The 17,029-nt window shown below is 44.5% G+C and overlaps 1 long non-coding RNA gene across 1 annotated transcript; it reads left to right on the top strand.

Moving 5' to 3' along the window:
- The first annotated feature begins 8,585 nt into the window (after positions 1-8,585).
- LOC107077030 (uncharacterized) lies at positions 8,586-12,161 on the top strand. Its single transcript, XR_001478160.2, has 3 exons — positions 8,586-8,940; positions 10,838-10,971; positions 12,013-12,161. It is a non-coding gene; the product is annotated as an uncharacterized lncRNA (long non-coding RNA).
- The last annotated feature ends 4,868 nt before the right edge of the window (positions 12,162-17,029 follow it).

The raw sequence follows: 17,029 nt of genomic DNA, 5'->3' as shown, positions 1-17,029 counted from the left end.
TATGTCCGAGACTTTGTTAGTGGTACTGCATGCGTAAGCTACTGTTTGCCCTGTTGCGGAAGTGCTTCACATGAAGTGATCCGATGAAGTGAACCTGCTGCTCAGTTACAAATGCAGGCGATAAAGACTGACTAATTTGCATCACGGCTGCTGCTGAAACACAGAGAGGGCAAAGATATCTTCCAGTTTCTCTGACCTGACCTCTGGCCTCCAAACGGCCAATGGCAAATTTTAACATCAGTAAAGACAGCTGGTGGGGTTTGTGGTGATAAGGTGTCAGATCAACATTTTACCTTGAATTACTTTAATCAAGTAATCTGCATTCTTAAGTAAATTTGTGGATAATCTACTGTAGGTGACTTGGAGTCCTTAAGAAACCTTAAGAAATTTGGAGAACAAGTGCGACACCGTAAGTATGAATAATTATGATCAGTCATCAGTTAGTTGTGCTGTTCCACACTGGAGACCCCATGAGGAGCCTCTGAGACATTTCACCCCAATCAGTTTCCTACTCATTAATGGAAATGTTGATTAACATGATTAACGTGCTACGTGATAAGATGTCAGATCCTGACAGAAAACTTTGGGAAATCTTGACAACTACTGAACTGTATTCAGTAAAATGTCTACAGCATGGTACCCTGTTGATCATTATTTAAACAAACATGCCTGCCACCTGCCAGAAGTGTTTAAATAAAAAAAGATTTTGCCTTATACAACTGTCATTAGAGTCCATCTCAGACATGCTATTCATGCAGGCCACTCATTTTGTCTTAGGCATCGCTGGAAAATTGAAACTACCTAGAGCACAAGCCAAAAGTTGGAAATGCTCAAGGCCATCACATCATCTTAACCTGTTTTCCAGACCTCGAACAGTACACTGCATTCTATTCAGCTTTCCCCTGATGTTTCGAATGCCATTGTGTGCTTTTTTCTGTGCATTTTGATAACTGCTGGAACTTGCTGTCAAATGCCCCAGAGGGCTGTCTGGTGGAACAGTAATAAAAAAATTGTTGAGTGACATTGCCTCAGAGAGCAAACATGTTAATTTGTTCCCCCGCAAACAGACTCTGATATTTACCCAGAGAGGGGAGACAGGCCACTTGTGCTACATTTTTTCTGATGCATTATGACCTAAATCTTCTGTGCTCTGGAAAGGCAGGAGGAGGCACAGGGACATGTACATTAGTTTGCTGTGTCCTCTCCCCCTCCTGTCCCCTCTGTTCCTGCCAGTCCTCCCCATAGTGCCCATCACTCATCTGCGATGCTTGGCGTGACGTGGTGAGCACAGGGATTACACATCTGGGACACACCACCAAGCAAAAAAGGGAGCACGCACAAACCCCAATAGCCACTAGCTTTCCTCACAGGTGCAGAAGTGTGGGAACACTGCACAGTTCCTCTGTGTTAATGGCGGGCACATAATCCAGAAGAACACGGTGAGGGCGGACACGTTTTTTTAATCTCCTGAATGATAAGATGACTTATTTGTTCCTGGTGTTCTAAATGCTTTTTCTTTTCTTTTGAGCTCTCAAAACAAAAACAACCACAATGTATTTTTAAGTGGAAAAAACACATGCTGACTCTTTCACTCTGGTCACCTGTAGTTTCTTCTCTTTTCACTTCCATTTGTTTGATATAGTGCGATTTCCTAACGCAGGTTGTTTTCCAGCTCCAGTCTCTCCTCACCATAGCCCTGCACGTATAAGAGGAGGTGGAAGGTACTCCCATCACTTCAACACATCCTCTTTTTCACCATACGCAGCAGCATCTACTTTTAAAGCGCTACACGTCAACTCAACAAGACACCTCTTCCACCAAGACTGTCACGAACCGCACTCCCGCCTGCACCTCCCGGTGTCAACACCTGCGCCCTCGTTAACAATTTGCACCGCGCTCACCCTTTTCCCCATTTTAACCCGCTCACTCCTCTCAGTCCTCGCTCACTGTTGAGATCGACTTAGCCTTTCTCTTGTGCGCGTACTTTTTGAACTCATCTCTGGATACCATCCCTGTTTAACCTTCAGCAACGTCTGCGTCTCTGTCTCGCGGCTCTTGGAGTTGGATACCTTTCTAACCCGACTAATGGATACACAACTCTGCTCCGTCCCCGGCTTCGCCTTCGTTTCTCTCTCTAGCGGATTTTGATGTGGATACTGTACCAACCTGCAGCCAGCCAGCAGCCATATCACCCTGCAACTCACAACTGGCAACCCACTGAAGCTAAGCGTGTGTGAGCCTGGTCAGTACCTGGATGGGAGACCTCCTGGGAAAGACTAAGGTTGCTGCTGGAAGAGGTGTTAGTGGGGCCAGCAGGGGGCGCTCACCCTGGGGTCCATGTGGGTCCTAATGCCCCAGTATAGTGACGGGGACACTATAGTGTAAACAGGCGCCGTCCTTCGGATGAGACGTAAAACCGAGGTCCTGACTCTCTGTGGTCATTAAAAATCCCAGGGCGTTTCTCGAAAAGAGTAGGGGTGTAACCCCGGTGTCCTGGCTAAATTTCCCATTGGCCTTTACCAATCATGGCCTCCTAATACTCCCCCTCTATGAATTGGATTCATTACTCTGCTCTCCTCCCCACTGATAGCTGATGTGTGGTGAGCGTTCTGGCGCACTATGGCTGCCGTCGCATCATCCAGGTGGATGCTGCACATTGGTGGTGGTGGAGGGGAGTCCCCATTACCTGTAAAGCGCTTTGAGTGGAGTGTCCAGAAAAGCGCTATATAAGTGTAAGCAATTATTATTATTATTATTATTATTATTATTATTAACCTGACTACTGGAACCCGACCTAGCCTGCCTACCTGACCTCGCGTTCCGTCTTTCGCCGTTTGGATTTCTGGACATATAATTCGCTCGGCACCGCAAAGGGTCCGATCACCTCTTCCACAAGTTCCAAGACACCTTTGTAACAAAGACTTAATGCACAGGATGTGATCTTCAATCACGACCAGCTCATACCAATGGAAACACACTACTGGCAGAAATACGAGCAAAGTCAGAACAAAGGTACATGGAGTAACGAGTGAATACTGAGAAAATAGCATCGTTAGCACCACGGCTGCCATTGATGGCAATAATCTACATTTTATTTCAGACGCATGTGATCGAGGAGGAGACCGCATTATCCGATTTGTAAAAGTGCCAAAGGGACAGCCTGTTTTTTTTTTTTTCTGGCAAACAAGAATAAATTCTTGATCTTGTTGAGGTTAATAAAACAAAACCCTTATTCTTGTTCATTCCGAAAGATTTGAGGCCAAAATTAAAAACCGATCCTAGAGAGAGAGATGTGCCTGTCCTGTACGTGGTGGGGTCTTGGCTGCCCTGGTACCACAAGGCCCTCATCGTTCAAGGCTGTCTGGCACAACGAGACGGGCACACTTCACCAAGTCAGGGGTGTCAAAAGATCAGGACTGAAGGGTCTTGGCTATCCACCCGTTTTTGCTTTTACAATGCTAAAAAGGCACAAGCAGAAGGGTAATCCTGGCTTTGTGCGTCTGGATCATTACAAGGAAGAGCAACAAAAAACGACAAGAGTATCATTGACAAGGCATGCAAAATGCATTAAAGCAAAGCACAAGCCAGCGTCTTCCACAGCATCCCTCCAGCTCACTGTCATTCCCACACGTGCAGAGCAGATAGGAGCAGATTTATTTTTAAACACATTCATAGTTGTTTTTACAGCTTTGTTTGCATTTCCCTGGGTCAGGCCAGCCATCCAAGGAATCGCAAGCTGCTTGCTCACAGAACAACATCCCAGCTGAAAATGCAGAGGGTTTGTGCAGAAGCTACTTAAGAGCAGATAAAGGATATTTTCACTGTGCATTTGGGTCCTGGTTTTCCTCCCTCTCAAAGCTTTCAATTGCTGGAAATGGCAGGCAAACTGCTGTTACCGCGGCACGCAGAGATTAACGGTCACGCTTTGCAAAAATCCTGAAGTAGAAAAATAGGATCTGTTTTGTCTGTGGTAAATAATGATCCGACTCAGGGAAAAATAGCAACAGAGGCGGACAGAAAAACAAAAACAAAAGAAATCAACCACACCGTGGCTACAGCCACCGAATCAAAACGGGTGCTTCCGATCAGGGAACGACAGTTTCCGAGGAAGGCAAAAGTTCGCTATATTGAGATGCAGCCGTTTTCATTCACACATATCTTTGGTTGTCTCAGTCAGCTCCCAGCTGGGTAACAAGCAGCGTCCCAAACCGAAGGGTAGGGCTTCTCAAACACCTCCGACCAGCCCTGAGGAAACTTCCCATCGCGGCAACACTGGTCACCAGAGCAGGAGCCGCACTCCCAAGCTGCCACTGCCTGTGAACACACCCAAGAGCGAGAGAGTGGGGTGAAAAAGCCCCCCGTATCTTCACCCACACCAAGGCCATGGGATAAGGAAGGCTTCTGAATCGGCTTGAAGATCTCTCCCCGTACAAGACCAGCAAGATCTCCCGCCCTCTATCCCAAGGTCTCAACCTGTGGGGACAGACGTAGCTCCTGATTCGGAACCGGCCTCTAATGATCAACTGAGCACCCTCCGCACCGCGCCGGCGCGGAGGGAGAGTGTGAGCGCACCGCAGGCCTGCGGGGGGACCTGGGCCTGCGAGTGCCGGAGGAGCTGCTGCCGAGGGCCGGCTGGGGCTGCCTGGGGGTGACCAGGCAACACAGGCTTGACCCCAGCGACGTCTGGCCTGCAGGCCTCAACCCGCGGTGAGAGAGCTCCGTCCTCCCTCACAGTGATCCGCCCAGGCTATCTGGAAAGAGGCTTCTTCTCAGAAGCTCTGTTCTTTTTGATTCTCTAGAACACTATTTTTCGCTGCAATGGAAAAGGGCCGAAAGGTTTGATGCTGCAGCTGCGGCCCTCCGCTGCCGCGGATTACTAAGAGCCCCCAGTGATTAGACATCAAGGTGATCTCAGATCCTCGGTTTACACACAAAGCTCCTTTTTAAGGATTTATTGTCAACTCAAATACAAATGCATTTAGTTTGGCAATTTCAGTCTAATCTGAAAATAATATACAAAAATTGTATGTGAATCAGGCCATTGAGAGAACCATTTTCCTTTTTACATTAAGCCAATTGAGAATAAATTCTCATTTGCCAGGGCATTTACTGGAACAGTCTGAGCAAAGCATCTAGCTCAAGGGTACGGCAGTGCTGACCCAAGAAGAATTAACACCCTGAGCCCCGACCAGCATCTTATACTGCTGGCCTTAAGTCATTAAAATTAATTCAATCCGTAATCCTAAATCAATGTTTGCCATTTTGTTTGAAATCGATTAAAAGCACAGGTTTTTCCGTGAGTAAAGTATTCTTAGTGCTCAGATCCATAAAACCCAGCAGGAAAAGGTCGGTAATGTAGCTTTTGCATGTACCGTCCATCAGACGAAGACAAGACAGCCAGAGCTTTTATTGTTTAACTTGTAACTTTTGTCTATTCAGTTTCCAGTCAAAGAACGCCGAAGCTTTGCCTGTTTGGGGGGAATATGTGGGTTAATTCTATATTTTCTTCTTCTTTCTTTTAAAACCTTTCTTTTTAAAGCCTTTCTTTTAAAAACAGTGACCGGCTTTCAACCTCACTACGGACTTGATGGGCATCAAAAGGCCAGGCTGGCTCTCCCGTAAGGTTTCCTTACCTTCAGAAGTTCCACTGATGGCCTGGAGCTTCTCCGGGGAATTACGATGACCTTTTTTTGTAATATGACCACTAAAAACAAAAAGGTGCTCAGTGAGTCTCTCTACAAATCCTGACCCGCACTGATCCCGTCATATTTGAAGGTGGGCTCCATGCAAAAGTGAAACTTTTCTCTACAACTACAAATCAGCTTGTGGAACCTTCAGGTCCCTCTTCACAGTTCTTGCTCCTCTTGAATTTTATCTGTAAAATCTGTCTCTGAAGAACAACCTGATAAAATGCTAACCAATTTTTTATTTTACTGGGTGAGGGTTTGAAGTTGAGTCAAAACCCATATCATCAGTCCTTAATTCTCCAAATCCTTTGGAGCGGAGATATGAGGCAAATGTTTGGAATAATGTAAACACGTGTTCTCATTTGATCGTCATTACTTTTATTCTTTGGAGGGGAATTATAGCTTGAAACGGTCTTGAAAATCCCGCTGTATTTGTCTTCACCACTTTCAACATTCTTCCAAGGTAAACTAGAGACCGAATTACCAGAATCCTCCTGCACTGTGCAAGGCACGGAGGAGCAATCGCTAAATTAATCCGAGAATGATTCCGACTGAACCCACTGAGGACTCTCAGGAAACTTATTAGTAAAAACTTACAGCACTAATGTGTGTTTCAGCTGCTCTCGCAGCAATCAGACTCTAATGTCTTTTTCAGACCAATTCAGTTCCCGACAATAAAAAAAAAATCAACATATTCTCGTTACGGAGCACAAAGCTGTAGCTATAAATCTGACTGCGTTTAATAATCTTTCTCACGCTATGATATAATTATAGAAAATCTAGAATGGTAGAGGTACATGTATAAGAATATATACAAACATTAAGACTTTAAAACTGTAAGAAAGGCTATGTCAAACACCTCCTGCCATCGTATTTGCTTTAGTTTTCTGAAGATGTGTGTAGATTATGTCTGATAAAGGAAGTGTGTGCCTTTCACTAATCTACGCTTACTACCAACGTAAAAACCAGGTGAATGCCTAAGATTACAGTAATCTCCTTGCATCTGGATCTTTGCCAACAGCTTCTTTTCAGACTCCTTGCATAGAAGGTAATAAAGAAAGGAGGAAGCAGGCAATTTCTTTTCTCCGTCCTCTTCAGAAGATAAGAAGAAACGACAAGTACACACTGGGATTACGAGAGCTAAGAATTCCTCTAGGGGAGTCTGGCATTGACTGCACACAGCCCCTTCGTTTCACAGGAGTATATAAGGGACCTGAGGGGTGTTTGACTCGCGGTTACAATAGTTCCTCTCCCGGGCAGACTGACTGACGGCTCTGGGTCAGGGATCAGTTAAGATTTGGATGCTGCGATAGTGTCTTGACTTTCCTGATCTCAGAGCATCAGGGCAGGCTTGGGAAATTGTAGCAGCTGAGGAGACTTGGAGACTTCTTTTTGGAAAGGCCATTAATGAAGCCTTTTCCACTGATCATCTGTTTCTCTCAATCCATTCACCCAGGACACTGACAGTCATACAGCAGATCAGAAAATATGAAGAAAGCTCACTTTGGTCTAATCAAACAATTGAGTTTTCAATTGAAAATGAAAAGGTTCAGCAATCCAAAATTCCAGAAATTCAAGAATGTCAAAAGTGATTTTCCTGCCCCAGTAGTACAGTGAAAAGAAGTTGAAGTACTGTAGGTAGCTGTGTCAGCATGTGTAGGCTGCAAAGGAACAAGTAAATGGTTTATCCAAGAAACTGTGGAACCTTCTTTGGGTGTGAACACCTGTTATTAGTGTACTTATTTATTAAAACAAAATATTGTGCTGTAAATAAAAAAACATAAGGCCCGGAGATCTGTTAAAGTGAATTTGGCATATCCTGTTTTCATTTTGAACATTATGGTTCCCCTACTGACCTTCTCTTTTCTGAGGAGTCTGAAGTACAGATGACCGTCAATGTCAGCACTGGTTGAAAATTTAAATCTGATCCTTTCTTGAAATATAGCCAACACAGTATTATCAACACAGGATTCAAGCGCTTTAACGGAATCAGACTGCAGCACGGGCAGCTGCATTTAAAAAAAAACTTGAAAAACGCAACCACATCTGTACGATGATGTACTGATATTTAATCAGAGAGGAAAAGACCTGCTGTTGTTGAAACTTCTGTTGTTCTATCATATACCTACAAATAAAAATCCTGTACTTAAATTCAAACGCATAGTTCCTCCAGTTTTATACTGTTCACAGAAAAAATATCTTCTGAGTGAAATTATATATATGCTCATTTATAGTCTTTGCATAAAACACTACACATGGAAAAATGCCTTAGCAACTGTTACTAATAATTTAAAATAAAATTAGGCCAATCCATGGCACAGACTGTAACTAAGTCTAACATTTACTTTATTATAGAATTCATTAAATCCTTTACTACTGAAAATTCAATTAATATGCTTGTTTAACACATTGTGGAACGTTTATGAGGCGTGCAACACCTAAAGGAAACTTTTTAATTCAACAATCATATTGATATGCTATAAGACTTTATTCCCCTGGCATTTATTTATGATTTTTAATGCATATAATATTTAACATTTTAACATTTGCAATTTCTATTATTAAAAACGTGACACATAAAAGGATCCTTTTAACCACAAAAATTAATATCCAAGGACACAGAACTGAAGGGCCTCATTCTAAGTTCCTAACCTAGTGCCACTTCTTCTTCAATGTCCTTGAAGAGAACACAGATAGCATTGTTACAGCACCGTGCTTTAATAATTGAGTTTCTGTTCAGCACTCATGAGTTGCTTGCTCCTTACAAACTGGAAATAATAAGTTTCTTTCTCCCTCCTCAGTCTCTGATAGTCCCTCTCCTGTGAAGAGCACACAGCCCTGACAGTAGCACACATTAAACTTACAGCACACTGCCTCTAGCCCCCTTCCAGATAGCCGAGAGCTCTGTGCAGCTGCAGTGCCACGGGCAGAAGGACACAAATGCAGCGATTCTGAAACACTGCGTCCCGACCCCTCAGAAAGTGGCAGCACAACCAGCACATTATTCCGGCCTCACCTCCCCCAGGCCAGCGTGACAGTAGTCCGAGTTAACCTAAAACAACAGTCTGCATGCCTTGTTCTCCACCAGCACCGAGAACGCAAGAATGAGAAGCAACTCCTTTAACCAGACAGAACAGCCAGTCGCTGGCCCAGCCCAGTCTCTAGTGTCATCACAGGTATCACGAGAGGTATCACCGGGACTACATTTCAGTAGCCAACACTGCTGGGAGAGAGCAGCCAGAAAGGCTACAAGGTAAGTTTTGGCGTCTTCTTTCAGGAACTGAAGTTGGAAAATCTGAATTAAATATTAAAATATTAATACTGATATTACAATCAAGGGTTCAGCAAAGGGATCTTATGTATCATTTTCAGTATCATTTTCTGTCAATGACTTTTGACTTGGGGTGGAGCAGTGGTTCTGTGGCTCAATATCTGTGCCTGTGGCTGGAAGGTTGCCAGTTCAAATCCCGCAGCCGGCAGAGGAATCCTACTCCGTTGGGCCCCTGAGTAAGGCCCTTAACCCCAACTGCTCCAGGGGCGCTGTACAATAGCTGACCCTGCGCTCTGACCCAAAGCTTCTCCCACTGTCTGTGTGTCTCATGGAGAGCAAGCTGGGGTATGCGAAAAGACAAATTCCTAATGCAAGAAATTGTATAGGGCTAATAAAGTGATATTATGATGTTATGTTACTTCCACTCACTTTGCACAGCTCCGACATCAGGAGATAGGAGCTTCAGGGCGGGATAAGTGTGTAGGCATTTGATGCACAGGGGGCCCTTTACGCACAGATACTGAATCATGTCTAATGCTCTCTTCAACTGGTATCGTCCTCCCGTAAGCGCTCCTTAATCAAAACACAGGTCCCCCCAGATGAAAAACAAATAAAGATCCAAGCAAACAAAAACAATAAAAACCAGACCGGGAAGCAAACATAAAGCAAACCACAATATTTCATTAGGGTACAGTTTCCTGCCATTTTCAATCTCCTGATTTGTAACTTAAGCACGGCACATCCACTGCCGCTGTCAGCTCGACTTTCGCAGAGAATTACTTCTTGATATTAAAAATCCTGCCTGTGACACCGTGGCTCTGGTAGCCGAGATTAAATCGACGTCTACATCGTTGGTGAAATCAGGTTCTAGGAAAGACAGAGGTACCGTGATTTGGGTTTCAACAAAAAAGATGGTTCTAGGAACCAGGGTGTCGGCCCAGGGATGTCTGTCAGCGTGGTTGGAGAATCGAATTCCCAGGACCTTGATTTTTACTGTTGAGGGTTTTTTTTTTTACTCTTGCTTATGAAACGCTACTCAGCATTTCTGAACTTCACCGATTTTCTGGAGGAAAAAAAAAAGAAATACAAAAAAAAAGACATGGACCTGAAGATATAGTTAGAAATATTATTTCACTGCCTCCGTCAGCTCTTCTTGAAGGCAGGAAAGGGGGACTCAGCAGTCTTCACGTGCTCGCGGCTGCTGGCGAGGTTAAAGCGGCGCTTTGCCTCGCCCCTCTCGCCGCAGAGGGACAGAGAGCAGCGAAGGAAGAGGGAGAGCTCAGAGGAGGAGATCGGGCCCACCTGGGAGCAGCACACCGCATCAAATTAATAACGCTTTTAATTGAAGCCTTTAAAAAAGTGCACGGCTCATGACGGACGGGGATGTTATAAAACTGTTAGGAAGCAGATCTTTGGTCCCGCATGCTATCACCTCACCACCCCTCAGACTGGACAGCGTGTCTCAGCGGGACCAAATCACAGCGCCTGGAGGCTCTGGAGCTCTTCAGACTCAACACTGCACTTACTGCACACGGCCCTGCAGCATCCGGGCGGAGACCTTCCCCATACATTAGAATCGTAATTGGCAAAAGAGGAACTATTTCACAATAAGCAGACGGGCAGACTTACTCTATGTCACGTCTCTGTCTCACACCATACGTATCCTGTTTTATAAAAGATACAGAGCAGAGAGTTTTTTTACTAGTCTTTTTAACATTCTATATCGTGAAGACTGGGAGAAAAGAATTCTTGGGAAAATAATCAAAATAATAATAATAACCTCAGCTCCGCAATTCCAAAAAAAGGATTTCTATCGGACGCTTTCTACTCATATTCCTGAATTTTCTTTTTTTTTTAATCTGTTGATTTGCTGTTGTAGAGGGAACAGAGGCAGGATGCTCAGAATCAGGGATGGCCTCTGAACATGAACGAGTCCCATCAGTCTAACCGATCCAGAGCTTCTGCAAGCCTGGCGTTCTGTCATGACGATGCTCGGAATGGACGCCTCAAGAGGTCAATTTCATCTCCGCCGCCTTTCCCATTTGCCATTTCTGGCTTCAAAGCAAGACGTCGGCTTCGCCTCTTTCTGAAATTTACTGGAAATAAGCCGTGACAGCCGTCTGAATACAGCAAGAGGTGTGAAAAACATATTAGCACCACGCAATCTTTTACTTCTTAGTGGAGCGATCAAGTACTGTATATTCTAACTGACGACAGGACATTTGAAGAAGAAAGCCTGTCATTTTAAGCGATGCCTCCTTACCCGTTCTCTGTGGTGCCTCTTTAATTTTGATCATTTTCTTGTCTCAGATGGCATTTAGGCTTAATTCTTTTCTTTCTACCCATCCTGAAGAACATAATTAGCTCTTATAATTTTACTGTCACTAACTCATACAGAGAGGATTAATGCAGTAATATAGTCTATTGTTTTCATCTTTTTAATACCCATCTTAATTTTTTTTACATTTTATGGCTCTTCCTGTACAATAACTCATTAGGTTCTTCTTATATAATTCACCCACTTAAACGTCATGGTAACCAAGATGCCATGGCAACTACACCAAGTTGCTTCATAGACCTCATTGGTGGTGCCCACTGCAACTTTTACACCCAGTCCACAGTGCATAGCCCATCTTAATAAAAGCACTTGAAAATTAATTCCGTTCCAAGTACACTACCTGTAATGAACTATTGAAACATATTAAGCTGGGTGCTAAATCAACTATAATTATAATAACGGTTCATTTTCACATTGCCACTGATAATTAATAAGAGCATATATCATCATGTTTCGAAGAAGAGCCTTGCAGATGGGCATTGGTTTATTTCAGAAGATCTTATGGTGCCAGGTTTAAATGTGTGACGGTCAGCCCTGTTCATCACCTACCACGACCGTCCTGCGCACCACAAGCCCCAACTCACAACACTGAGCAGGCCGAGGGAAAAAGATAAAGATTCAAAGTCGCTACCAGTGTGACTGCTTGTAACCCACTTTCTTAACTAACAGCCCCATTTACTTTTTTAATCAAATTAAAGATCAGTATTCTTTTTCAGGGTGGCATCACATCACAGAGTCAGCTCTACCGCTTCCCGGTTCCCAGGTCCTGCCTTCGACGTTCTCATATTGCGAGTATGATCTCCTTTTAATGGACTTTAATTAAACTTATATTAAGTTCTTAATTGTTGTCTCTTTTAACTGCTCTCACTCTGCAGCTCAATTAAGCCTGAATTTGAGGGAGCACACAGAGATATTATATTATTTCAGGTATTAATTAAGAAAACTAACTATTTGATAAGGCAGATAGCATTACATGTATTTATCCAACTACCCTTCAATCATTTTTTAAATTAAATTGTATAGCTGAATCCAGACAGTTTTGTTACGTTCTATTCAAACAGGCGCAGTACAAGTTATGCATAAGCTATTGAGCACAATCTCTTGAAATCCTTTCTTTATGAAGACATCACTCCATTAGATAAGAAACGCAGGCGGCTTACTGTGCCGGTATATCAGGGCTTTGAAATCAGTCGCCCTGGAAAGAAACAAACATCAGTGTAACATTTTATTTTTATCACACTTTCACCACTTTTCTTATTTTTCAAACTTTTGGTTTTAAATCAACCTTAACGGCTGGTGAAAGTTCAGACAAAGATTCAACAAATCGAATGTGTGCGAAGTGGCAATGAGGTGAAAAAAAAAAACGACCTGAGACTGCAGGGAGATCGGTGCTGCACGGAATTAAATTTCAAATGAGCACAAGAGTCGAGGTGAGTCTGTTCTCCCCGAACCGCAGAGAAGGTGCCCCTGCCAACGTATTCAGACCGCTGCGACCCCTGGGTGACCTCCCGGCCCGCGTCAGCCTTGAGAACCCAGCCTGCACATGGCGTGCCCCTCGTGAAGACAGGTCGAGTGGCTACGACGGGGCCCCTAGCCGAAACCCACCAGCCTGCCCCTTGGGAAGACGGAACACACACGGCGCATGTCCTGTTTGAGAGGAACCCCTCCAGTGCTGCCCCTGAAGTGTTATCAACAAAACTTTCTTGCCTCTCAAAGTTTCCCAACACATTTTAATTAGATTTGAGGTTTCCTTTGGAGATAGCGTCTCGGTCCTTATTTAAGGCTCTGTGGCTAAGGATCTGCGCTTGTGGCTGGAAGGTTGCCGGTTCGTATCCCGTGGCCAGCAGAGGAATCCTAATCCGTTCGGCCTCTGAGCAAGGCCCTTAACCCCAACTGCTCCAGGGGCCCTGTTTAAATGGCTGACCCTGCGCTCTGACCCCAAGCTTCTCTCACTGTCTGTGTGTCTCATGGAGAACAAGCTGGGGTATGCGAAAAGACAAATTCCTAATACAAGAAATTGTATAGGGCTAATAAAGTGATGTTATGATGTTATGTTACTTCCACTCACTTTGCACAGCTCCGACATCAGGAGATAGGAGCTTCAGGGCGGGATAGGTGTGTAGGCATTTGATGCACAGGGGGGCCTTTACGCACGGATACTGAATCAAGTCTAATGCTCTCTTCAATTGGTATCGTCCTCCCGTAAGCGCTCCTTAATCAAAACACAGGTCCCCCCAAATGAAAAACAAATAAAGATCCAAGCAAACAAAAACCGTCTGTGTGTCTCATGGAGAGCAAGCTGGGGTATGTGAAAAGACAAATTCCTAATGCAAGAAATTGTATAGGGCTAATAAAGTGATCTTATCTTAGCGTCTAATAATCGCTTTCCTATCTTCTTACGGCCCACTTCCATATCGACAGTAATCTCAGGCACGATTATTCATAATTCACGCACACCGCTACATACTGTATATATATAGCTCCTGTTCCTTCTCCTCCTCTCCTAGAAGCCTTAACAGACAGGCCCAAGACGTGATGGAGCTGAATGGAGTCCGTCCATATATTTCTGAAGCTGTGGTGTTAATGCTGGGCTAGAGGAACTTCAAACACGTCTAATTTGAAGCAATCGAAGGTCCCTGTACAGTTTCAAAAAGCAGCACTGCTTCCTCAGACAGAACTCACTGTGGCATTTGCTTTTCCTTATCTTTTCAGAAATGTTCCATTTCATCCTGTTTTTTTTTCTCCATTTTTTGGCTACTTCTGAAAAGTCATTACAGCATAACAGAGAACATTTGCATTTTAAAAGACTCCCAACTGAAAGGCACAAGTAGGCAACGTGTGTGTTTTGATCAAGAAAAAGAAGAATATTTTTTTTAAATAAAAACTGCTGGTTTGAAAAGGGACAATAACGTGCCTCAAAAAAGTGACAAGTGAACGTTTCTTTCTGGGAAAATTGAAAGGAAGTGATGAGCTGAGGCATTCAGAGAGCCTTCTGACCCCTGCTCTAGCTACATGATTTAGGACCTGGTCTCAATAAAACTGCCTCATCTTATTGACCTCTACATTCAACTTTTACTCCATCTATCAAAACTTACTCGCACGCACCTGCAAAACTCAGAACACAAAACCGGTTGGATTTCAATCACTCCACACACCTTCTGGCTTTTTTTAAAAAAAAGGAATCTCACAAAATATAAAAGCCGAAGCAGTGACGGCCATTGATTTTTGGATTGTGCTCGGTCTGCTTTCACCGGCCCAATCCGTGATCCTACAACAGATTCCCGTGAAAAGCACCCTTGACCCCCCCCGATGTGACATCCCTTCTGGGCAACCTGAAGCAGCCCAGCCAGTAAAGCCAGGCGTTTGAAGTGCACAGCTCTGCTAGACTGGGTTAGAGACATTCAGAGCTCCACCTCTCCCCCAGATAGGGCCAACCCCACCACCAGCACTGTGGAGCTTGCAGTCTGTAAAATGGCAAATGGCTCTGACAAGTGAGCTCTTCAGAAGAAAGGTGTGCACACTCCCTGGAGCCCATGGTTGGTACAAGGGTCGTAGCAGGACTTAGAAAAAGCAATTTCAGATACAGGGGTTATCAATAAAAAGCACCTATGTGTCATCTACTGCTTCCCAGTACAGCTGCGTTTAGTGCACCGCCTCCTGATCGCACTCTGTAGCATGAAAATTACATTCAGGCCTGTTTCTCGTCTGCCTCTGATGCTCATGACAATGTTTGAATTTTTTTAGAACGTTGCATTGGGAGATCTTACTTAATCGCATGCAAAGTTAAGACTTGAAAGCAACTGGGTGTGCAGAGCTCAGTAGGAACAAGGGTGCAATATCACCGCAATATCAATGTCATGTAATTGCAGTGATGCATGTACAGAGCTTTTGTTCTCTGCTTCCCCGTGCTTAAGGAATAAAGCAGCTTTCTTTGCACCGTGACAGTCAAACACAGGATCTAAGGCGAAACGGACTTGTGGGTTTTATCGTTTGTTCATTTCTGCAAATATTGGCTGTTGAATCTTAAAGGATTTTTTTCCCCGCACTCCCTAAGAATTCATCTGTGAAATCAAAGCCGAATCCTTTTCTACGCTCCAAAGCAAGACGCAGTTTCATGTCACTCTGATTTTTTTTTTAAATAAAAAATCGCACTTTGTTCAAGAATCTGGTGTAAGTGAGTGACATAGGTGATGTCTCGTGTTTCTGTGACTCCCTTAGAAGTCTCTCGTTCTTCTTCTGTTTTTACTCCAGTACACACCGACTGAAGCAGTGAAATGAAAGGCCAGAGTGAGCTTCACAGATGAAGTGTCTTCATGGGGACCTCTGAGTTACAATGCCTACAGTGCACAGCGTCTCCCTCCTTTAAGTGCTGTTTTTTTCTCCAGCAGAGCTATCCAAGAGGGCACTTTTTAAATTAAAAGGGAAATTAGGCTGGCTGGAGTGCTGATGTTGTTAGACGCAGACAATTAGATATAATCCCTGCGTACCCAGGGGCAGCTCGGCTTTCATTAGCTATGGTTGGCTCGCCTGCGGTGTTGGGACACAGCTCTAAACCCTACTATTGATTTCCGCAAAGGGCCTGTGTATCAGCCTGCCTTTCTGGAGATGGACTCACTTACTGCCTAATGAGCAGGCAGCTCAAAGCAAGGAAACAACAGCCCTTAACCAGCTGTGATCTAGAGAGAACAGTGTGGAGTTGCGTCAGACAATTATGCATCAATAGGTGAGGGCATCTGCCTTTAATACATTTCACAGTCCCAATTATAATCGTCTTTTCATCCCACCATATCTTGGAATCGATAATTATTGGTTTTTGTATTTGAAATTGCGAGTTTTTTTGTTCTTATAGACCCATCAAATTTGCGGTTAATCAGAAAATCCCCTTCAGAAGTGAGGCTGGGGAGAGTACGGAGTGTAACCTGCTTCACACCTCTGAGGGGTAGCGTCTCTCTTTTCCTCTTCAACGCCTCTGCCGCTGTGGGCCGCGTCACACACAGTCGCAGGCCTGGCTGGTGCCGAGGAGGTAATGGCGCCGTTGCCTGCGGTAAGTGACAGCGCTCCAGTGGCGCGGCTCAGGGATTACCGCTCGAGCGTGAGCAGATTCCGGCGTGTTCGGATCCTCTCGAGAACCGTCAGCCTTCAGCCATCTGCCATGTCGGAGACGTACCCAGGACCTCGCCTCTGGAGAAGGGCGACAGGAGGATGTCTCCTCCCAAGCAGCTGGACACTCTGGACACCCTCACGTTTAAGATCAGATATACAATATACAATTTCTTGCATTAGGAATTTGTCTTTTCGCATAACAATAATAATAATAATAATTGCTTACACTTATATAGCGCTTTTCTGGACACTCCACTCAAAGCACTTTACAGGTAATGGGGACTCCCCTCCACCACCACCAGTCTGCAGCCCCACCTGGATGATGCGACGGCAGCCATAGTGCGCCAGAACGCTCACCACACACCAGCTCTCAGTGGGGAGGAGAGCAGAGTAATGAAGCCAATTCATAGATGGGGATTATTAGGATTGTTAGGAGGCCATGATTGATAAAGGCCAATGGGAAATTGGGCCAGGATGCCGGGGTACACCCCTAAACCTTTCGAGAAATGCCCTGGGATTTTTAATGACCACAGAGAGTCAGGACCTCGGTTTTACGTCTCATCTGAAGGACGGCGCCTGTTTACAGTATAGTGTACCCGTCACTACACTGGGGCATTAGGACCCACATGA

Source organism: Lepisosteus oculatus, chromosome 1 (genome assembly GCF_040954835.1).
Source record: "Lepisosteus oculatus isolate fLepOcu1 chromosome 1, fLepOcu1.hap2, whole genome shotgun sequence".
Classification (NCBI taxonomy): domain Eukaryota; kingdom Metazoa; phylum Chordata; class Actinopteri; order Semionotiformes; family Lepisosteidae; genus Lepisosteus; species Lepisosteus oculatus.
Note: the sequence above shows the minus strand (reverse complement) of the source record. Positions and strands in the feature narration are given on the sequence as shown.